Source organism: Staurois parvus, unplaced genomic scaffold, assembly GCF_062004578.1.
Source record: "Staurois parvus isolate SC_StPar_1 unplaced genomic scaffold, SC_StPar_1.0 ptg000485l, whole genome shotgun sequence".
In the NCBI taxonomy this organism is placed as follows: Eukaryota; Metazoa; Chordata; class Amphibia; order Anura; family Ranidae; genus Staurois; species Staurois parvus.
The window spans coordinates 428,815-453,201 of record NW_028318281.1 but is presented as its reverse complement, the minus strand read 5'-3'; the positions used below and the strand labels follow the sequence as shown (position 1 = coordinate 453,201).

At 40.0% G+C, this 24,387-nt stretch overlaps 1 protein-coding gene across 1 annotated transcript in view; it reads right to left on the bottom strand.

The window, feature by feature from the left end:
• Positions 1-23,585, bottom strand: part of GPR20 (G protein-coupled receptor 20) — a 96,753-nt gene extending 73,168 nt beyond the window's left edge. The window contains exon 1 of the mRNA XM_089689533.1: positions 23,487-23,585. The gene's annotated coding sequence lies outside the window, so the exon portion shown is untranslated. The remainder of the gene's footprint in view (positions 1-23,486) is intronic.
• Between the last annotated feature and the right edge of the window lie 802 nt (positions 23,586-24,387).

Sequence of the window (24,387 nt, the reverse complement as noted above, 5' to 3'; positions counted from 1 at the left end):
TTATTAAAATGTATATTTTTCAAAAAAATTGCTGCACAAATACCATGTGACGTAAAAAATTGCAACGACCACCATTTGATTATCTAGGGCTAAAAAAAAAAAAATAATAATGTCCAGGGGTTCTAAGTAGTTTTCTAGCAAAAAAAAAAGAACACTGATTTTTATTTGTAAAGAAAGTGTCAGAATAGGGCGGGTCTTCAAGTGGATATCTATTGTTGGGTTCTATTTACATGTAGTACCTGCCTATGTCCGGCAGATGGCAGGCTAGCTGTGATCAGAATACTTGCATTTTGTTTAATTGGAAAGCATTGTAGGTCCCTACAGCCTGCAGGACCATCCTGGTGGAAGGTGATGATTGCAGCTACAGGCAGAGCCGGTGCTTAAACTAGGCAAACTAGAGTGCACTGCCACCTAGGGGCACCTGGGCGCAGTGCAGGCCAGCACACTCTCTGTGTGGGACGCTACCATGTCAGGAATGATCCTCCAGCTGAGGGGAGGGGCGGCAGAGGGGAGGAGAAGGGACAGAGTTAGATGCCGGTGTCTGGGGCCAGTGTAGCAGCTGAGCTCCTTCCAGCGTTCCTCTCAGACTCAGTCTCTTACTGAAAGCTGGCTGGTGGCTGCTGATGATCACTGCGGAGTTCCAGTCCTTCTCTTCCCATTCATCAGCAGAGTTGGAGCTGTGCCTGCGGAGGAAGGTAATGTCTGACTGATGTCTCGTGTCTGTGTGAGTGTAACCCGGCCAGCCGGACATCCATCACATGTGCAATGTGTCAGTGAATGATGACATCACCGTGATCCCACAGCCTGCTCTTCTAGTGCCTGCTGATCTGTGTTAGTGCTGGTGGGGGTGTGTTGTGTCAGATCTGTCACTGTGTATGGTCGCTCAGTTCAGCTGCCTGCTGTCACAGTGTTTTACCTCCCCCCATTGCCTGGGGAATTGCAGCCTGGGATCTGAGTATGGATCTATCATCCTCCACTCACTGCAACTGTCACCCTGCCACTGCCAGCCACAGATACAGTCCTTCCTTGACACTGAATATTGTTGCTGGTGGCATCTTATGGCACTTATTTTTGCAAATTAAAAGAAATTTAGCAGTTTCATGTTTTGCTGATTTAATATAATAATATTTTTATTTTTTTTTTGGGGGGGGGGTCTTTCCTAGGGTGCAAAATAGTCCCGCACAGGCCCTGGCTACAGGGGATGGGGAGAGACTGAGGACTTACTACAGGAGAAGGTGAGAGATCACAGCTATTATTACACCAACTGCAAACCATCTTCATTTCCACCACTGGAGTCTTAAAGGGCCACCCAGAAGGTACTAAAGGGGCCACATGTGGCCCGCAAGCAGCACATTGGGCACTGGGGACATAGAAGCACACATTTTAAATGTAGTATACAATGAAACCCCCCCCTCCTCCTCTCTGCCTGCTTGGGTGCTGCTGTTTAGGGGACAGAAGCTGCATTTGAAAATGCATTTGTTTCATTCTAAAGAAATAGAAAACTGCAATAATTTTTTTTAAAATATCCACTTCATATTTGAGTTCTGTGTCCCCATTTGGGAAATTTGCCACTACAACAGGACATGATGGTAAATCTCTGCAGTGAACACACATGCACGCACGCACGTACACACACACACAGAGCACACACACACGTGTATTTAGGTTTCATGCTGCCCTAGGCAACACAAAAATTGACCCCCCCCCTCCATACCCCACAGAGAGACTCTGACACAGACCGACACCCCCTCCCCCACAACACCCTCCCCGCACCCGAGAGGGCCTTTCACTATTACCGCCCCCCATTCACTGGCAAACCCCCCCCAGGTGAGAGAGCTGACCTTCACAGCTCTGGACATCCCCAAGAACAAGTGTCAGGCTCTGCATACACCATCAAGCAACCCACAGCCTCTCTCAGATCCCATCTGGTCCCCACACTACGTGTGTCCCTTCTTCCATCCCTTCTTTCGGGGGACGGCTCTGCCCCCCTGAAAAATGCCCCCCTAGGCAAATGCCTTGTTTGCCTTGTGGTAAATATGCCCCTGTGTGTGTGTGTGTGTATGTGTATGTATATATATATATATATATATATATATATATAAATGTATTAATTTTTAATAAAGAAATAGGGAGGAGTTAGTCTAGGTTCACAGCTTTCCGTTGCGTTTTGCAGAAACACACATCAGTCCACTTAACATGATTTCCTATGGGACAGGTTCACATCTCCGTGTTTTTACCCGGTGCAACTTTTTTAAATGCAAAACATTGTGTTTTTGGTTCTATAGACTTTAACGGAGTCATTGCAGAAAAGCGCATAGTGCATTTTTTTTACCTGTTTTTGATGCGTTTTAAATCTGCCCAAATTGAAAAAAAAAGTAAAGCATCAAAAACGCATTTGCAAAAATTCAAAACGCACTGTAGAAACGGATCAAACGCAAACTGCATAGTTGTGAACTGAGCCTTAGAACATCGGCCATTGGGAGAGATTTACTAAAACTTGAGAGTGCAGAATCTGGTGCAGCTGTGCATGGGAGCCAATCAGACTTCAGATTTTATTATCAAAGCGTAACTAAACAAACTAAAGTTAGAAGCTGATTGGCTCCCATGCACAGCTGCACCAGATTCTGAGTGCTCCAGTGTTAGTAAATCTCCCCCCATGGTGTATCTTCATATCCCAGTGACAACTTTTTCCATTTTTTCTCATGCAGTTGTCATGGACAGCAGAAAAGTATTTTTCTCTTGTATTTCATGGCTGGAGACACACGGGACTGCTTTGTTTCTGAGAGCCGTACATGGAGAACCACTGAGGGGCCCCCGGCACTAAGTCTCCATTCACACCAATGCATTTTTTTTTTGCGCTTTTTGCAATAATGCACCACAGTCCATTTAACATGCTTTCTTATGGGACAAGTTCACATCTTATGCTTTTTTGAGCCGCTGAGTTTTTGGAAAGGGTCAGGGACGTTTTTTAAAAGCAAAAAGCAGCGTTTTTGCTACATTATTATTATTATTATTATACAGTATTTATAAAGCGCCAATAGTTCGCTCAGCGCTGTACATTACAAAGGGGGACAGAACATGTGACAGAACAATACCAATACAATCCAAAACATGAGGGGATCGAGGGCCCTGCTCTTTCCAGCTTACAATCTAGGAGACCATACTGTAAGAGTTCAATAGAGAAGCTGCTAAAATGCATGGTAGTGCGTTTTTGCTGCAATTTGCATTTTTATTCTGCCCAGCAACAAAAAAAAATTCCACTTTAACAAAAAAAAGAACTGAACAAAGACGCAAAATGCATCAATAATGCGTCAAAAATGCATGTTGAAAAACACAAAACAAACTGCAAAAAGCACTGGAGAAAGCATCAAACGCAAAATGCATTTATGTGAACCAAGCCTAACATCTAATACATGGGTATGTGATGACATCCCTATACTAAAATTGGGGACTCCAGGGGTTGGATGAACATCAGGATATGTGGCTCCATTGGACAAATACAAGACGGGTATTGTCAGCTTATATGGCTTTATAAATACACAGAATATTCTGATGACAAAACAATCATTAAACACCTTATAAATACACCCATAGAAGTCTACTGCGTAGCTTCGACGTTTAATCTGCTCATATTTAACCTCCCTAGCGGTCTGATTATGTCCATATTTCTGTGCTCAAAGCGGTACATTTTTATGCACGGAAAAATGTATTTTTTTTATTGTAGGCCTGTAATTCTTAGGAATAACTCACTGAAATCTGTCCGAACAAGAGTCTAAACATCCCGGGTATGTTACAATTTGAAACACAAAATCATAAATTATAATATCATAAATAATCATAAAAAATAATAGTGTAATAATAAATTTAATTCAATAATATAATGAAACTAAAAACACTGAAATGTGAAATAGAGCGCCAAGTTCGCACATCGCTGAGCAAAGTCGCAGAATCGTTTTCAGTGTCTGATGATGATTTTCCCCCACGAATCATTATCACTCAATTCTGCAAGTGGTTCTGATTTACTATCACTGTTCTCTAGCCGGTCTAAAACCGCTTTTGACCTAAAGGGACGCTTTTTGGACGCCATGGACGTTTCTCAGTTTCCAGGCAGAAAGAACAGTCAAAACGCAGGCAGGGCGCCGGACAAAGCACTCGGGACACAATGTATGTGAAATGGTTTGATACAGGAATGTTATACTATGTGATTTTAGTGTATTTAGTGAATGTCACTTTTTGACATTTTTAAATTTCCCGCCTTTCCGTCCCCCGTACGTCCCGACGTCGCAGGGAACGGAACCCAGAAGACAGATGCTGGAGGACATTACAGGGGACACTACAGGAGGGACATCGCGGGAGCGCAGGACAAGGTAAGTGAAGAAGAGATCCCGGAGCAACGTTGCAGTGTATTCCCGAGTGTAGCTCGGGGTTACCGCTTGTGGTGCTGAAACTTTACCCCGAACTACACTCGGGAATACCGCCATGGGGGTTAACCTTCCCTGCCCTCCTCCCCATCAGCATTTGAATGCTATTTTTAAGTAAAACATTTCCATTTTCAATGCATACCTTATTTTTAACCTAGTGATATCACCATGGGGTCTCTGTGCTTCTCTATGCAATGCAGGCAGATCATGGCTGGTGGGAGGGGCCAGCAGGGTGCTGTGCATAGCCCAGCCTCAGTACTCCTCTCAAGAGAACTCAGCTGTGATGCAAGCAGTGGTGGTGGGGTTATGCCAATATTAAAATGCCTTGATGGGTGAGAGATTGTCTGGAGGAGTGGGCGTTCCTAGGCAGGCTGTATTTGCATGAGGTGATGCCCACATGTGATGAGCCTCCATGATTGGAACCCTATGAATTAAAGGGGCGGGCCCCAGTCCGGTTGGGGAGTAAAGCGCTAGATGATGCTGGGTATCCTCCAGCCAGGGAAACAAGGCTGTGTCTGATTTGTTGCAGCTTCTAATGTACATTGTGTGAAGCTCACAGTGTTCAGGGAAATCGCAGCAAGATGAAATACTAGAAAAATATTTATCTTCAATCTTTCCGGACTTGGATATCTGAACACATGTCATGATGGAAGCAGAATCCTCCAATATGGCGGCATGACGCTGTGTGTACACATGAAGGAGATGGAGCGATCTGGGACGCTTTTCTGTTATTTGTTCACATAAATATTTGGTTCTGTATTTCTAACATCTAAAGTCTGTATACAGATCACAGCTTGTGACTTCCTTCATCGGCTTCACAACGCGACACAACTTTGTTTTCCTTGTCACAATCTTACAACGCTTTCATCTCACAGCTATTCGGTAACGTGGTGATGGATGCAACTGTATCACTTATGGTACAAAATATATACAATGTATCACTTATGGTACAAAATGTATACAATGTATCACTTATGGTACAAAATATATACAATGTATCACTTATGGTACAAAATATATACAATGTATCACTTATGGTACAAAATATATACAATGTATCACTTATGGTACAAAATGTATACAATGTATCACTTATGGTACAAAATGTATACAATGTATCACTTATGGTACAAAATATATACAATGTATCACTTATGGTACAAAATATATACAATGTATCACTTATGGTACAAAATGTATACAACGTATCACTTATGGTACAAAATGTATACAATGTATCACTTATGGTACAAAATATATACAATGTATCACTTAAGGCACAAAATATATATAATGTATCACTTATGGTGCAAAAATATATACAATGTATCACGTATTGTACAAAATATATACAATGTATCACTTATTGTTTAAAAAAAAAAAAAAAAAAAACCCACAAAAAAACAAAAAAAAAACTATATACAATGTATCACTTATTGTATATATATATATATATATATATATATATATATATATATATATGTGTGTATCACTTATGGTACAAAAATATATACAATGTATCACTTATGGTACAAAAATATATACAATGTATCACTTATGGTACAAAAATATATACAATGTATCACATATACTAAATGTATATGATTTATCACGGTGCAAAATGTATACAATGTATCAATTATGGTACAAACTATATATAATGCATTACTTATTGTACAAAATGTATACAATGTATCACTTATGGTACAAAATATATATATATAATGTATAATTTATGTACAAAATATATATAATGCATCACTTATTATACAAAATGGTTACATTGTATCATGGGGAGTGTCGGGGACACCTTCTGTGAATGCTATCTATCTATCTATCTATCTATCTATCTATCTATCTATCTATCCACACTATATTGTCAAAGTATTGGCCCCGCCCTCCAAATCATGTGATTCAGGTGTTCCAATCCCCTCCATGGACACAGGTGTATACAATCCATCCCCTAGGCATGCAGACTGCTTCTACAAACATTGGTGAAAGAATGGGTCGCTCTCAGGAGCTCAGTGACTCCAAGCGTGGTCCCGTGATAGGTGGTCACCTGTGCAATAAGTCCATCCGTGACATTTCCTGGATACTAAATATTCCACGCTCAACTGTTAGTGGTATTATAACAAAGTGGAAGCAACTGGGAACAACAGCAACTCAGCCACCAAGTGGTAGGCCACGTCACATGACAGGGCGGGGTCAGTGCATGCTGAAGCGCACAGTGTGCAGAAGTCGCCAACTGTCTGCAGAGTCAATAGCTAAAGACCTCCAAACTTGGTGTGGCCTTCAGATGAGCCCAACAACAGTGCGTAGAGAGCTTCATGGAATGGGTTTCCATGGCCGAGCAGCTGCATCCAAGCCTTACATCACCGAGTGCAATGCAAAGTGTCGGATGCCGTGGTGTAAAGCATGCCGCCACTGGACTCTAGAGCAGTGGAGACGTGTTCTGAGGAGTGACCAATCACACTTCTCTGCCTGGCAATCTGATGGACGTGTCTGGGTTTGGCGGTTGCCAGGAGAACAGTACTTGCCTGACTGCATTGTGCCAAGTGTAAAGTTTGATGGAGGGGGATTATGGTGTGGGGTTGTTTTCAGGGGCTGGGCTTGGCCATGCCATTAAAGTTCATGTGCATGTAAAGGCAGGTTTCCCAATACTTTTGGCAATATAGTAATATATATAAATATATACACAGCACTTAAAATAAGTATTGAACACATCACCATTTTTCTCAGTAAATATATTTTTAAAGGTGCTATGACATGAAATTTTCCCCACATGTCGGTAACAACCCATGCAATCCATACATACAAAGAAACCAAAACAAATACGTTCACAAATTAGGCTATGTGTAATAAAAAGGAATGACACAGGGAAAAAGTATTAAACACATGAAGGAAGGGAGGTACAAAAAGGCATTAAAAGCCAAGACACCAGCTGAAATCTATTCTTTAATTAAAAAGCAATAATGCCCCTTGTCAGTGCAAATAATATCAGCTGGTTCAGTCTCAACAGATGGCCTATAAAAAGGCATCTCATTACCAAAGAGCTCTCTCAAGAGCTTCACAACCTTATTGTTACAAAACATACTGATGGCATTGGTTACAGAAGAATTTCTAAACTTCTGAATGTTCCAGTGAGCACTGTTGGGGCCATAATCTGGAAGTGTAAAGAACATCATTTCACCATGAACCGGCCACAACCAGCTGCTCCTCACAAGATTTCTGACAGAGGAGTGAAAAGAATTATCAGAAGAGTTGTCCAGGAGCCAAGGACCACTTGTGGAGAGCTTCAGAAGGACCTGGAATTAGCAGATACAATTGTTTCAAAGAAAACAATATGTAATGCACTCACCCCCATGGCCTGTATGCACGTCACCACACAAGACTCCGTTGCTGAAGAAAAAGCATGTTGAAGCTCATTTAAAGTTTGCTGCACAACATCTATACAAGCCTGTGAAATACTGGGAGGATATAGTCTGGTCAGATGAGACCAAAATGGAACTCTTTGGATGCCATAATACACCCCATGTTTGGAGGTCACATGGCTCTGCACATCCACCCAAAAATACCATCCCAACAGTGAAGCATGGCGGTGGGAACATCATGGTGTGGGGCTGTTTTTCAGCATACTGTACTGGCAAACTTCATGTCCTTGAAGGAAAAATAAATGGGAAAATGTACCAAGTCATTCTTGATAAAAATCTGCTGCCATCTACCAGGATGATAAAGATGAAACGAGGGCGGACATTCCAGCAAGACAATGATCCCAAACACAAAGCCAAGGAAACTCTCAATTGGTTTCAAAGAAAGAGAAAATAGAGCTGCTAGAATGGCCCAGCCAGTCACCTGACTATAGAAAATAGAAAATCTATGGAAAGAACTAAAGATCAGAGTTCATAGAGAAGGCCCACAGAACCTTCAAGATTTGAAGACTGTGTGGAAGAATGGGACAAAATCACACCTGAGCCATGCACGCCACTCATTTCTCCATACAGGAGGCATCTTGGAGCTGTCATTACCAACAAAGGATTTTGTACCAAGTATTAAATAAATTTCAGTTAGCATGTTCAATACTTTTTCCCTGAATCATTCCATTTTATTACACATAACTTAATTTCTGAACGTATTTGTTTTGCTTTCTTTGTATATTTGGATTGCATGAGTTGTTACCGACATGTGGGGAACATTTCATGTCAATAGCACCATTAGAAATATATTTACTGAGAAAAATGGTGGCGTGTTCAATACTTATTTTACCCGCTGTATATGATCTATCCTTTAGATTGTAAGCTCCATGAGCAGGGCCGTCCTATTTCTTCTGTATTGAACTGTATTATTGCTGTATTGTCTCCCGTCATATTGTAAAGCGCTGAGCAAACTGTTGGCGCTATATAAATCCTGTATAATAATAATATATAAATCCTGTATAATAATAATAATATATAAATCCTGTATAATAATAATAATATATAAATCCTGTATAATAATAATATAAATCCTGTATAATAATAATAATAATATATAAATCCTGTATAATAATAATAATATATAAATCCTGTATAATAATAATATAAATCCTGTATAATAATAATAATGATATATAAATCCTGTATAATAATAATAATAATAATATATAAATCCTGTATTATAATAATAATAATATATAAATCCTGAATAATAATAATATATAAATCCTGTATAATAATAATATATAAATCCTGTATAATAATAATATAAATCCTGTATAATAATAATAATAATATATAAATCCTGTATAATATTAATAATATATAAATCCTGTATAATAATAATATAAATCCTGTATAATAATAATAATGATATATAAATCCTGTATAATAATAATAATAATAATATATAAATCCTGTATTATAATAATAATAATATATAAATCCTGAATAATAATAATATATAAATCCTGAATAATAATAATATATAAATCCTGTATAATAATAATAATATATAAATCCTGTATAATAATAATAATATAAATCCTGTATAATAATAATAATAATATATAAATCCTGTATAATAATAATAATATATAAATCCTGTATAATAATAATATAAATCCTGTATAATAATAATAATAATATATAAATCCTGTATAATAATAATATAAATCCTGTATAATAATAATAATAATATATAAATCCTGTATAATAATAATATAAATCCTGTATAATAATAATAATAATATATAAATCCTGTATAATAATAATAATAATATATAAATCCTGTATTATAATAATAATAATAATATATAAATCCTGTATAATAATAATAATGTATACATTGTGAAAGCTGTAGCCTTGGGTTCCCCTGGTTGGATTACACTCTACTCTCCTTTGTGGCAAGCCATGACCACTAGTACTAGACTGGAGGAAATGGTCAGAGACTAGTTTACAGGTGTGAATGGAGACTGAAGTCGTGTTGTAGGAGACAGTCAGAGACTGGGGACATGTTACACAGGACATGCTAGAGATTAGTGTTATTAAAGGCCCCTTTTCAAATTAAGGCCCCCTCTGTTGACTGCAGGGCCCGAGGGCCACACTTCAAGAGGGCTGTAGGTTAGGCACCAGGGTGTTAGAGGCTTTCAGGGTAGTGAGTGGAGTGTGCCATATATAGCAAGGAAGTGCCAGCCCTGCCAGGGCCAGATCTAGGGTGCTGCTGAGGTGTCCCCCCAGGTCTCGGAGGGTGCATCCATTGATGCATGAGCCAGTTGATGTAAGGGAGCACTCTGATGGGGACAATCAATGTAAGGGGGCACTCTGATGGGGACACTCTGATGGGGACACCTGATGTAAGGGGACACTCTGATGGGGACACCTGATGTAAGGGGGACTCTGATGGGGACAATCAATGTAAGGGGGCACTCTGATGGGGACACCTGATGTAAGGGGGACTCTGATGAGGACAATCAATGTAAGGGGGCACTCTGATGGAGACACCTGATGTAAGGGGGACTCTGATGGGGCCAATTAATGTAAGGGGGCACTCTAATGGGAGCACCTGATGTAAGCAGACTCTCTTATGGGGACAATTGATGTAAAGGGGGACTCTACTAGGGACACTAGATTTTAGGAGACACTCTGATGGGGACCCTGATGTAAGGAGACACTGTGATGGGCACAATTAATTAAGTGGGCACTCTATTAGGGATACCTGATGTGATGTAAGGGAGACTCTGATGGGAACCTGATTTAAGGAGACACTCTGATGGGAACCTGATTTAAGGAGACACTCTGATGGGACACCTGATGTAAGGAGACTCTCTGATGGGGAAAATTGATGTAAAGGGGGACTCTACTAGGGACACCAGATTTCAGGGGACACTCTGATGGGGACCCTGATGTAAGGAGACACTGTGATAGGGACAATTAATTAAGGGGACACTCTATTAGGGATATCTGATGTGATGTAAGGGAGACTCTGATGGGAACCTGATTTAAGGAGACACTCTGATGGGGACACCTGATGTAAGGGAGACTCTGACGGGGACAGATGATGTAAGGAGGGACTCTATTAGGGACACCTGATGTAAGGGGGCACTCTGATGAGGACTCCTGATGTAAAGGGAGACTCTGATAGGGACATCTGATATAAGGGGGCACAGATTCTGTTCAATCACCCTAATCTAATGACAACCTAATGTCCCTTACATTGGTGATCAGTGGGAAGAATGTCCCTTACATTGGTGATCAGTGGGAAGAATGTCCCTTACATTGGTGATCAGTGGGAAGAATGTCCCTTACATTGGTGATCAGTGGGAAGAATGTCCCTTACATTGGTGATCAGTGGGAAGAATGTCCCTTACATTGGTGATCAGTGGGAAGAATGTCCCTTACATTGGTGATCAGTGGGAAGAATGCCCCTTACATTGGTGATCAGTGGGAAGAATGCTCCTTACATTGGTGATCAGTGGGAAGAATGTCCCTTACATTGGTGATCAGTGGGAAGAATGCCCCTTACATTGGTGATCAGTGGGAAGAATGTCCCTTACATTGGTGATCAGTGGGAAGAATGTCCCTTACATTGGTGATCAGTGGGAAGAATGTCCTTTACATTGGTGATCAGTAGGAAGAATGTCCTTTACATTGGTGATCAGTGGGAAGAATGTCCCTTACATTGGAGATCAGTGGGAAGAATGTCCCTTACATTGGTGGTCAGTGGGAAGAATGTCCCTTACATTGGTGATCAGTGGGAAGAATGTCCCTGACATTGGTGATCAGTGGGAAGAATGCTCCTTACATTGGAGGTCAGTGAGAAGAATGTCCCTTACATTGGTGATCAGTGGGAAGAATGTCCCTTACATTGGAGATCAGTGGGAAGAATGTCCCTTACATTGGTGGTCAGTGGGAAGAATGTCCCTGACATTGGTGATCAGTGGGAAGAATGTCCCTGACATTGGTGATCAGTGGGAAGAATGCTCCTTACATTGGAGGTCAGTGAGAAGAATGTCCCTTACATTGGTGATCAGTGGGAAGAATGTCCCTTACATTGGTGATCAGTGGGAAGAATGTCCCTTACATTGGTGATCAGTGGGAAGAATGTCCCTTACATTGGTGATCAGTGGGAAGAATGTCCCTTACATTGGTGATCAGTGGGAAGAATGTCCCTTACATTGGTGATCAGTGGGAAGAATGTCCCTTACATTGGTGATCAGTGGGAAGAATGCCCCTTACATTGGTGATCAGTGGGAAGAATGCTCCTTACATTGGTGATCAGTGGGAAGAATGTCCCTTACATTGGTGATCAGTGGGAAGAATGCCCCTTACATTGGTGATCAGTGGGAAGAATGTCCCTTACATTGGTGATCAGTGGGAAGAATGTCCCTTACATTGGTGATCAGTGGGAAGAATGTCCTTTACATTGGTGATCAGTAGGAAGAATGTCCTTTACATTGGTGATCAGTGGGAAGAATGTCCCTTACATTGGAGATCAGTGGGAAGAATGTCCCTTACATTGGTGGTCAGTGGGAAGAATGTCCCTTACATTGGTGATCAGTGGGAAGAATGTCCCTGACATTGGTGATCAGTGGGAAGAATGCTCCTTACATTGGAGGTCAGTGAGAAGAATGTCCCTTACATTGGTGATCAGTGGGAAGAATGTCCCTTACATTGGAGATCAGTGGGAAGAATGTCCCTTACATTGGTGGTCAGTGGGAAGAATGTCCCTGACATTGGTGATCAGTGGGAAGAATGTCCCTGACATTGGTGATCAGTGGGAAGAATGCTCCTTACATTGGAGGTCAGTGAGAAGAATGTCCCTTACATTGGTGATCAGTGGGAAGAATGTCCCTTACATTGGTGATCAGTGGGAAGAATGTCCCTTACATTGGTGATCAGTGGGAAGAATGTCCTTTACATTGGTGATCAGTAGGAAGAATGTCCTTTACATTGGTGATCAGTGGGAAGAATGTCCCTTACATTGGTGATCAGTGGGAAGAATGTCCCTTACATTGGAGATCAGTGGGAAGAATGTCCCTTACATTGGTGGTCAGTGGGAAGAATGTCCCTGACATTGGTGATCAGTGGGAAGAATGCTCCTTACATTGGAGGTCAGTGAGAAGAATGTCCCTTACATTGGTGATCAGTGAGAAGAATGTCCCTTACATTGGTGATCAGTGGGAAGAATGTCCCTTACATTGGGGATCAGTGAGAAGAATGTCCCTTACATTGGAGGTCAGTGGGAAGAATGTCCCTTACATTGGTGAATAGTGGGAAGAATGCCCCTTTACATTGGTGGTCAGTGGGAAGAATGTCCCTTACATTGGTGGTCAGTGGGAAAAATGTCCCTTACATTGGTGATCAGTGGGAAGAATGCCCCTTTACATTGGTGGTCAGTGGGAAAAATGTCCCTTACAATGGGGATCAGTGGGAAGAATGCTCCTTACATTGGTGGTCAGTGGGAAGAATGCTCCTTACATTGGTGATCAGTGGGAACAATGTCCCTTACATTGGAGGTCAGTGGGAAGAATGCTCCTTACATTGGGGGTCAGTGGGAAGAATGCTCCTTACATTGGGGGTCAGTGGGAAGAATGTCCCTTACATTGGTGATCAGTGGGAAGAATGCCCCTTACATTGGTGGTCAGTGGGAAGAATGTCCCTTTCATTGGTGATCAGTGGGAAGAATGCCCCTTACATTGGTGATCAGTGGGAAAAATGCTCCTTACATTGGTGATCAGTGGGAAGAATGCTCCTTACATTGGGGGTCAGTGGGAAGAATGTCCCTTACATTGGTGATCAGTGGAAAGAATGCCCCTTACATTGGTGGTCAGTGGGAAGAATGTCCCTTTCATTGGTGATCAGTGGGAAGAATGCCCCTTACATTGGTGGTCAGTGGGAAGAATGTCCCTTACATTGGTGATCAGTGGGAAGAATGCTCCTTACATTGGTGGTCAGTGGGAAGAATGTTCCTTACATTGGTGATCAGTGGGAAGAATGGTCCTTACATTGGTGATCAGTGGGAAGAATGTTCCTTACATTGGTGATCAGTGGGAAGAATGGTCCTTACATTGGTGATCAGTGGGAAGAATGTCCCTCATGTTGGTGGTTAGAATGCTCCTTCCATTAGTGATTATTGGATAGAATCCTTACATTTGTGGTCAGATTACCACCCTTACAGACAGCTAAAAAAATCATTGGTATCATCCAGCTTGCTCTGCCAAATTGTACTGAGGGAGGTCAATAAGTCACAGCCCAAGGATTCCCTAACAACCTCTGGAAAACTCCTGGTTGATAATAGATGCTCTATCCAGAAAATTTGAAAACAAGTTTTGGCTTTTGTTTCAATTGAAAGCTCAACCTAACCTGTAGCAAAAATCCAGAAAGCACCGCACAGGGTCATAGGGAGTGTACTGCCCAAACTCCGTGTGAAACTTTCTCTTTTTCTGGTTCCAGCATCACCAGTCATTTGCACCTGATGGCTGTGAGAAACATCCTCATAATTTAAAAAAGTAACTTTTTTATACTTTTTTGTTTTTACAGAAACTACTGTGAATTCTGTATGTCAGTGAGTCTCCAGTTGGCATCTACAGGGTTCTTCTACTGCATTACAACCAGATGTTTTCAGTCCACCAACAGAGAGAAGTGGAGAAAACTGGTGCACCAAACCAATGTCTAGATGAAAAACTACACTACAGATTGGGTAGGTTGTGTTCCCTGTATACATCACATGGCTTTATCTGCACAGTTTGTTGGAGTGGTCCTTTAGCAAGTGAACTACAAAGCTGAGGTCATTCAGGCAAGATCTGATGGTCGTGCATGGTGCGTGAGCACTCCACCAGCTAAGATGTTCCAATGGAGACAATAATCTCAGTGAAGAGGGTTGAGAGGAGGATTCAGGCTTAGTTCACACTAGCTTTAAAAGCGGGAATTTGAGGGGCATTTTTAACGCTTCTCAAACGCCTATGGAAATGATACTATGGGCAGCACACATTTGTAAAACATGCAGCGTTAGCATCGCTTCAAAATTTAAGGCTCATGTCGAGTCAGGAGGGGTAGAAGCCTTTCAACGCCTCCCATTCAAGTCTATAGTGACACTCTTCAAACGCCTGGCAGGCATTTGCTGGACGTTTGAGGGGCCTTAATACCATTAGAGTTTATTATAGACATTTATAGTGCAGCTTGTAAAACACCTATAAAACTTCTCAAAACCGCGCATAGGGCATTTGGGGAGCGTTTTTAACACGTGTAGAACTCCCATACCAAAGCTCATTATAATTGCCCAACGGATAAAATTCAAAACATTAACATTAACAATAAAGCCATTTATAACTCCGCCCCAAATTATATCACCGATTTTGTCTCCAAATATCACCCAAACCGTACTCTCCGCTCCTTGCAAGATCTCCTACTCTCTAGCTCCCTTGTCTGCTCCTCCCATGCTCATCTCCAGGACTTCTCCAGAGCTTCCCCCATCCTCTGGAACTCTCTACCCCCAATTTATCAGACTAACGCCTACTCTGCTCACTTTTAGGCGATCTCTGAAAACCCATCTCTTAAGGGAAGCCTATCCTGCCCTCAGCTAATAATGGAATCTTCTACTCTTCCTACCAGTCCATCCCCCTCCCTCCTAGATTGTAAGCTCCAAGGATCAGGGCCCTCCTAACCCTCTTGTATTGAACTGTATTGTTGCTGAATTGTCTCCCGTTATATTGTAAAGTGCTGAGCAAACTGTTGGCGCCATAAATCCTGTATAATAATAATAATAATCATAATAATAATAATAATATATAAATCCTGTATAATAATATATAAATCCTGTATGATAATAATAATGAACTCCTGTCTAATGGTATAGGGTCATTTTTGAAGAGTTAGAAATGTAGTCAAGTGAGAAGAAGCCCTCAGACAAACAACGTTGGTGCTGCTTATCCTGGGGGACCCTAGCAGGTTACTAATCTACCAAATCAATGGCAGTAGACTCAGAAGAGATCACCGTCAGATCTGTCTAGTCATCTCATTTCCATGATTTCCTTAAACCAGGCATGTCCAAAGTCTGGCCCGCGGGCCATTTACGGCCCGGGGGTCGGTTTAATACGGCCCTCCAACAGCCCTCCCTGCTCTGTGTAATGTGGCCCTCCCACGGCCCTCCCTTCTATGGCAGACAGTCTTCTGCTTGAGAGCAGAGGGCAGCGCGCATGCCTGACTGCGGTGCTTTCTCCCTGGTCTGTGTAAATGCGGCTGTCGCACGGCCCTCCCTTCTGTGGCAGACAGTCTTCTGCTTGAGAGCAGTGCGCATGCGTGACTGCGCCGCGCTGGGAGTGACAGAGGGCGGTGACGTCAGGGCCGGGCTTCCAGCGTGAAGAGTGTTTCTCTTCCCCTCCCGAGCAGAGACTTCAGCTCCAGCTACCTTTTTCACCCTTCACATTAGTGCAGGTAAGTTTTTTTAAAATTTATTTGCAATACATTGTGAAAACTCAGCTGCCAGTTGATCTTAATGTTATGAAATGAAAAGTATGTCGTTTGCAATTAACTTAAAATTGCATAAAATAATTTATTTGCATTTAATTGTAATGGTTCAAAGAATGTTCGGAAAAATGTTCGGCCCTCCACCATGTTCACTTCATCCAATCTGGCCCTCTTTGAAAAAAGTTTGGACACCCCTGCCTTAAACCATCTGGGTCCTTTATGGTTGTTGACAGATTTTATATTTCAATATGTTTATTTAAAAAACTGCAAAAAGTAAATACAGAGAAATAGGAAACACAGGCCACCTACATGGTAAGTTGTGGTGAACAAACAGAATCATAGAATATATAGGCACATAAGAATACATCAACCAATGATATTGTAAACAAGCGACCACTGCCCCAGTAGGGTAGCACATATTCCATCAGTCAATAAACCTGGGCAGATTCAGATAGTCATCTGACAAAATAGGGAGACCGAAGAAATTGAACAGAGAAGTCAAAAAAGAGAGTAAAGAATACAATGGGAGAGAAAAAAAAACAAAAAAAAGAGGAAAAAAAAAAGGAGGAAGGAAAGAGGAGAAGAAGAGAAGAGGGCCAGCCGTAAGTCCATTAGGTAATAGAAATATACTCAGTCCATGGTTCCCATGTAACCTCAAATTTAGAAGTATTATTATTAACGATACTTGTGAGTTTATCATTTCTCATAATCCAGTTAAGTTTCTGCTTGACCGAGTCTAGCGGAAGTGATGACTGTCTCCAATATCTAGCTATAGTAATTTGTGCTGCCAGCAGAAGATAAAGGATTTGTTTAATTGATTTCTTGGGAATATCAGTGGGCAACAAAAGAAATAAGGCTACTTCTGGTGATTTACGGATATTAATTCCCGTTACCGAATAAATGAAGTTAAAAATTTGGATCCAAAATCTATGGACCACCGGATATTTCCACCATATATGGAGCATAGTGCCTTCTTGTCCGCAGTGTCGAAAGCAATTGGGGGACACAGAGGGGTACATTTTAGCCAGACGTGTAGGAACTAGGTACCAGTGCAGAAGTGTTTTATAATTGGTTTCAATAAGATTAGTAGTAGCCTCCCTAGCGGTCTGATTATGTCAGTATTTCTGTGCTCAAAGTGGTACATATTTTTGCATGGAAATATGTTGTTTTTTTTATTGTAGGCCTGTAATTTTTAGGAATAACTCACTGAAATCTGTCTGAACAAGAGTCTAGTAAACATCCCGGGTATGTTAAAATTTGAAACACGAAATCATAAATTATAATTTAATAAATAATCATAAAAAATAATAATATAATAATAAATGTAATTCAATAATATAATCAAACCAAAAACACAGAAATTTTAAATAGAGCGCCAAGTTCGCACATCGCTGAGCAAAGTCGCAAAATCGTTTTCAGTGTCTGATGATGAATTTCCCCCACGAATCATTATCACTCAATTCTGCAAGTGGTTCTGATTTACTATCGCTGTTCTCTAGACGGTCTAAAACCGCTTTTGACCTAAAGGGACGCTTTTTGGACGCCACGGACGTTTCTCAGTTTCCAGGCAGAAAGAACAGCAAAAATGCAGGCAGGGCGCTGGACAAAGCACTCGGGACAAAATGTATGTGAAATGGTTTGATACAGGAATGTTATACTATGTGATTTTAGTGTATTTAGTGAATGTCACTTTTAAAATTTTAAAATTTCCCATCGCAGGGAACGGAACCCAGAAGATGGATGCCGTCATCGGCCGGAGGACATTGCCGGGGACGCTGCAGGAGGGACATCGCAGGAGCGCAGGACAAGGTAAGTGAAGATCTCGGAGCAACACTGCATGGTGGTGCAACTTTACCCCGAGCTACACTCGGGAATACCGCCAGGGGGGTTAATCGAAATCTTAGATAAAGCATTGGTCGTAGTCTGCCTTGTGTCCAGATCCAAAGAGCTGTTCAAATCCGTTTCCCACTGAATCATATAGGATAACTTAGTAAGTGGATCGCTAAGGGAAGCATAAATAATGGATAATCGACCTTTCATCATCCCAGTAGCCCCACAGGAGATCTCTAGAGGTGTAAGTGTACAGGGTCCTACAAATAATTTGAGTTTACTGGTGATAAAAGATATAATTTGATGGCAACCAAACAGTTCATTGGTGGGCATCTGACACTTTGTCAAAAAGTATTGGAGAGAACGAGGACAAAGTCCATCTAAGTAGTCTCCAATACGCAAAAAACCCTTATTGATCCACCACTGAAACACAGATGGTGATAGTCCAGGAGGAGAATAGAGAGTTTTGCGGGCCCGCCATCTATCCCAGACTGTTAAAGAATAGGACAACGTAGGACAAAGGATAGGAGGATGTTGACAGATTTTAAAAGACCTTCACTTTTAAAATGAATAAAAAGAATAAAAAAAAAAAGACTTTCACTGAGACAGTGGACACCGGACCTTCACAACTTTCTATATGGCCAAAGGTAATGTATGTTGATACCCTTTCAAACTGAGTTGAGTTTAGGAGTTTCCAGTAAAGGGTACTTTTAATACTACATAATACAAAGATAATACAAGGACATTTTAGATAATTGTACACTTCCAACCTTCTAGTAACAATTTGGTGAAGACCCTTTTTTGTTCCACCATGACTGTGCCAGCTCCATAAAGACATGGTGTGACCAGTTCGGTGTGGAGAACTGCACAGAAGCCTGACCTCAACCCTAGTGAACACCTTGGGGATGAATTGTTTCACCGATTGTGAACCAGGTCTTCTCATCCAACATCAGTACCTGACTACACAAATGCTCACAAATTCCCACAGACACCCCAAAATCTTATGAAAAGCTGCCCCAGAAGAGCGGAGAAAGTTGTAGCTGAGAGGCGGAGGGCCAACTCCATATTAGGCTAGGTTCACACCTGTGCAGGTTGTGTTTGAGCCATTTCTGCATTGCGTTTTGCATTGCGTTTTTGCCACATTTTTGATGCGCTCTGCGGGGCTTTTCTTCTTTTTTTTTTCTTGTTGCTAGGCAGATTTATACTTCGATATTTTTATTGAGAATTGGTTTACAGTGGTATGCATAGGAACAATAACATTTCCGCCCACATGGCGAAATGGTGAGAATAAACAAAGTCATAGAACATATAAGCATATATATAAAAACCAGCATTCTCACCAGGTAGCAAATGTTCCAACAGACGATGGACAAGGGCATTGCCAGAGAAATTAACCACCAATATAAAACCCCAATTCAAAAGAAAAAAAGTTAAGAATAGGGAGATCGAAAGAAAAGATCTAGGATAAGACAAGGAGGAGAGAAGAAAAGAAAAAGACAAAAAAAAAAGGGGGGGGGGGTTGGGGGAGAAAATGAGAGAGTCAGCTGCGGCGTTGTTAAGCAATGGAGATATATCTGATCCATGCTAGGCAGATTTAAAATTCAAAATGCATCAAAAATGCAATGCGTGCTTTACTGCAACATTTCCATTGAAGTCAAAAATGCAACTTTTTGCGTTAAAAAAGTCCCTGACCCTTTCCAAAAAACGCAGCGGGTGAAAACGCGCAGATGTGAACATGTCCCATAGGCAATCATGTTAAATGGACTGCACTACGTTTCTGCAAAACGCTGCAGAAAACGCTTAGATGTGAACCTGGGGTTAATATCCATGGATTTGGAATGCCATGTCCAACAAACTCATATGATTGTCAGGATTACCATACAATGTATATAAGCAATGAACAAATATCAGCAATTGATATATAATCCATAATCCATGTTCATGTTAGAATTACAAACGACAGAAGGTAGTTCACTAAAATGCTTTAAATATCAGTTGTAGAAAAATATTTGAAGCTCATGACATGAACATAAATACCTAAGAAAATGAAAGTGCAATACTCCAAATCCTTAATATTCCCATCCCCAACCTTTGTTCCCTGGTTATTGCTGGTACAATACATTTCTTGGGGGAGCTCCTGATTTCGGGGCTCTTCGCATGCTAGATTGTAAATTGGAACATTAAATACTATTTATATAGAAACGACAACAAAATTATCAATTAATTGTACATAGCAGGAATAAAAAAGATATGTATAAGGAGAGAGGAAGGCGTGTTGCAGCCCTGATTTCCAGCATTCCCTGCCAATGTGTGGTGGCTGTCATATATATATATATATATATATATATATATATATATATATATATATATATATATATATATATATATATGGATGACAGGGCTGTCACCTGTTCTGTATATTTTCAAAATGACCACTAAAATAACTGGGTAGGGTACCAGATTTGTTAAATAGAAAATCACCAGCAATTTGAAGGACATAATTTCTAAAAACAAAAACCACAAAAAACAAAAAAATTCAGAAAAAAAAATTTAAATTTTTTTTATTTTGAAATTAAAAATAATGTACTTCAAATTGTTGATGATTTTCTATTTAACAAATCTGGTACCCTACCCAGTTATTTTAGTGGTCATTTTGGAAATATTCAGAACAGGTGACAGCCCCAATTAATGACAGAGAATGCTGGGATTTGTAGTTCCTTAGCAGCTATATGGCTGCACCTTGTTTATGGATAATGAAAGCCTTCGAATTCCTTAAATCCAATTATCACCAATATCAAGTATTCTGATTACTGGTTCCTGGAGTTCCCAGACAAAATTCTCCAGTATTAGGAAATTTAGTACAAAATAAAAAACTAAAATGATAAAAGATATATTTTTAAATTATTTTATAATATCGCTGTTGGCATGAAAGAAGAACTGCCTTGATGACTTTATTTTTTGGAGAGGCAAAGAAAGGTGACACTTGCTCTAGAGATTGCCAGACAGATAAACTCACTTCATACAAAGATTGTCTCTGCAGACAGTGCAAACCTGAGTGGAAGGATGGACAGACAGAAGACATATTATCGGATGGGTGGATGGATGAATGGATGGACTGATAGATAAATAGGAGACACATTGGTACATAGATAGATGCAAGCATTGCTGGATGGATAGATAGATAGATAGGTAGATAGATAGATATGGGATAGATAGATAGATATGAGATAGATAGATATGAGATAGATAGATATGAGATAGATAGATATGAGATAGATAGATATGAGATAGATAGATATGAGATAGATAGATATGAGATAGATAGATAGATAGATAGATAGATAGATAGATAGATAGATAGATATGAGATTGATAGATAGATAGATAGATAGATAGATATGGGATAGATAGATATGAGATAGATATGAGATAGATATGAGATAGATATGAGATAGATATGAGATAGATATGAGATAGATAGATAGATAGATAGATAGATAGATAGATAGATAGATAGATAGATGATAGATAGATAGATAGATATGAGATTGATAGATAGATAGATATGAGATAGATAGATAGATAGATATGAGATAGATAGATAGATATGAGATAGATAGATAGATAGATAGATAGATAGATAGATAGATAGATAGATAGATATGAGATAGATAGATAGATAGATATGGGATAGATAGATAGATATGAGATAGATAGATAGATAGATAGATAGATAGATAGATAGATAGATATGAGATAGATTGATAGATAGATAGATAGATAGATAGATAGATAGATATGAGATTGATAGATAGATAGATAGATAGATAGATAGATATAGATATGAGATTGATAGATAGATAAATAGATAGATAGATAGATAGATAGATAGATAGATAGATATGAGATAGATAGATAGATAGATAGATAGATAGATATGAGATAGATAGATAGATAGATAGATAGATAGATAGATAGATAGATATGAGATAGATATGAGATAGATAGATAGATATTAGATAGATAGATAGATAGATAGATAGATAGATATGAGATAGATAGATAGATAGATAGATAGATAGATAGATAGATAGATATGAGATAGATAGATAGATAGATAGATAGATAGATAGATAGATAGATATGAGATAGATATGAGATAGATATGAGAGATAGATAGATAGATAGATAGATAGATATGAGATAGATAGATAGATAGATAGATAGATAGATAGATAGATAGATAGATATGAGATAGATAGATAGATATGAGATTGATAGATAGATAGATAGATAGATAGATAGATAGATAGATAGATAGATATGAGATAGATAGATAGATATGAGATAGATATGAGATAGATAGATAGATAGATATGAGATAGATAGATAGATATGAGATAGATAGATAGATATGAGATAGATAGATATGAGATAGATATGAGATAGATATGGGATAGATAGATAGATAGATAGATAGATAGATAGATAGATAGATAGATAGATAGATATGAGATAGATAGATAGATATGAGATAGATATGAGATAGATATGAGATAGATATGAGATAGATATGAGATAGATATGAGATAGATATGAGATAGATATGAGATAGATATGAGATAGATATGAGATAGATAGATATGAGATAGATAGATATGAGATAGATAGATAGATAGATAGATATGAGATAGATAGATAGATATGAGATAGATAGATAGATAGATAGATAGATAGATAGATAGATATGAGATAGATAGATAGATAGATAGATATGAGATAGATAGATAGACACATTGTTGGTTGAATTGATTGATGGATGGAAGAATTGATAAATAAATAGGAGACTCATTTTACATACATAGATAGAAACAAAGAGAGACAGACAGACACATTGGATGGATAGACAGACAGACAGACACATTGGATAGACGGACGGACGGACGGATAGATAATAGACATATCATTGGATGGTGGGATGGATTGATGATGAATGTATGGATTGATTGTTGATTGATATATAAATAGAAAGCATATTGTTGCATAGATAGATGAAACATTGTTGGATGGATAGATGGATGGGTGGATAAATTGATGGGTCATAGATAGATAGATAATAAATATCTCCCCTTACAGCTCTCTATAGAAATCAATCATCTCATATAAAACAAAATATTCTAATTGTAAAATGAATGTGGTTTCCTTTTGGGACATTGTTTTGCTCAGTTTAACCCTCCTATCCCCAGATTGCCAGCATGCCATGTAGAGCAGAGCCCAGGGTCGGCGTGGTACTTACAGAGGGTGAGGATGGGGTCTCAGCCACAGAAGTCGCAGTATGCGGAGTGACGGGACGCTCTCCAGGCTGGGAGAATCTCTGGGATGCAGGAACCGGCCCTCAGTTTACTTTGACTTTGACGTCAGCCGTTCCTCTCGCATCCTCTGCTAACTTTGGCTAAAGGAGGTCCTAAAAAAAAATAGCTGTGTCTGGATTTAACCACATCAGCCTGACTGGTGCTGTCCCCAGCCTAGACTACAGGAGTTTGGGTTCAATGTGAGGAACAGCAGGGCAGTAATGTAAACCACCACTCCATAATATGTTATACATTCTCTAAAACTCATTACCTGTGTCATCGACTCCCACATTATACACACTACCCTCCTGTAACACTGTGCTGACAAGGTGCTCTTCTCCTTCCTCTATACCTCTCCTCTCCTGAAATACTCTGCACTGCTGGAGGACTCCACTCCTTCCTCTATAACTCTCCTCTCCTGAAATACTCTGCACTGCTGGAGGACTCCGCTCCTTCCTCTATAACTCTCCTCTCCTGAAATACTCTGCACTGCTGGAGGACTCCGCTCCTTCCTCTATAACTCTCCTCTCCTGAAATACTCTGCTCTGCTGGAGGACTCCGCTCCTTTCTCTATAACTCCTCTCCTGAAATACTCTGCTCTGCTGGAGGACTCCGCTCCTTCCTCTATACCTCTCCTCTCCTGATATACTCTGCACTGCTGGAGGACTCCGCTCCTTCCTCTATAACTCCTCTCCTGAAATACTCTGCACTGCTGGAGGACTCCGCTCCTTCCTCTATACCTCTCCTCTCCTGATATACTCTGCACTGCTGGAGGACCCCCCTCCTTCCTCTATAACTCTCCTCTCCTGAAATACTCTGCTCTGCTGGAGGACTCCGCTCCTTCCT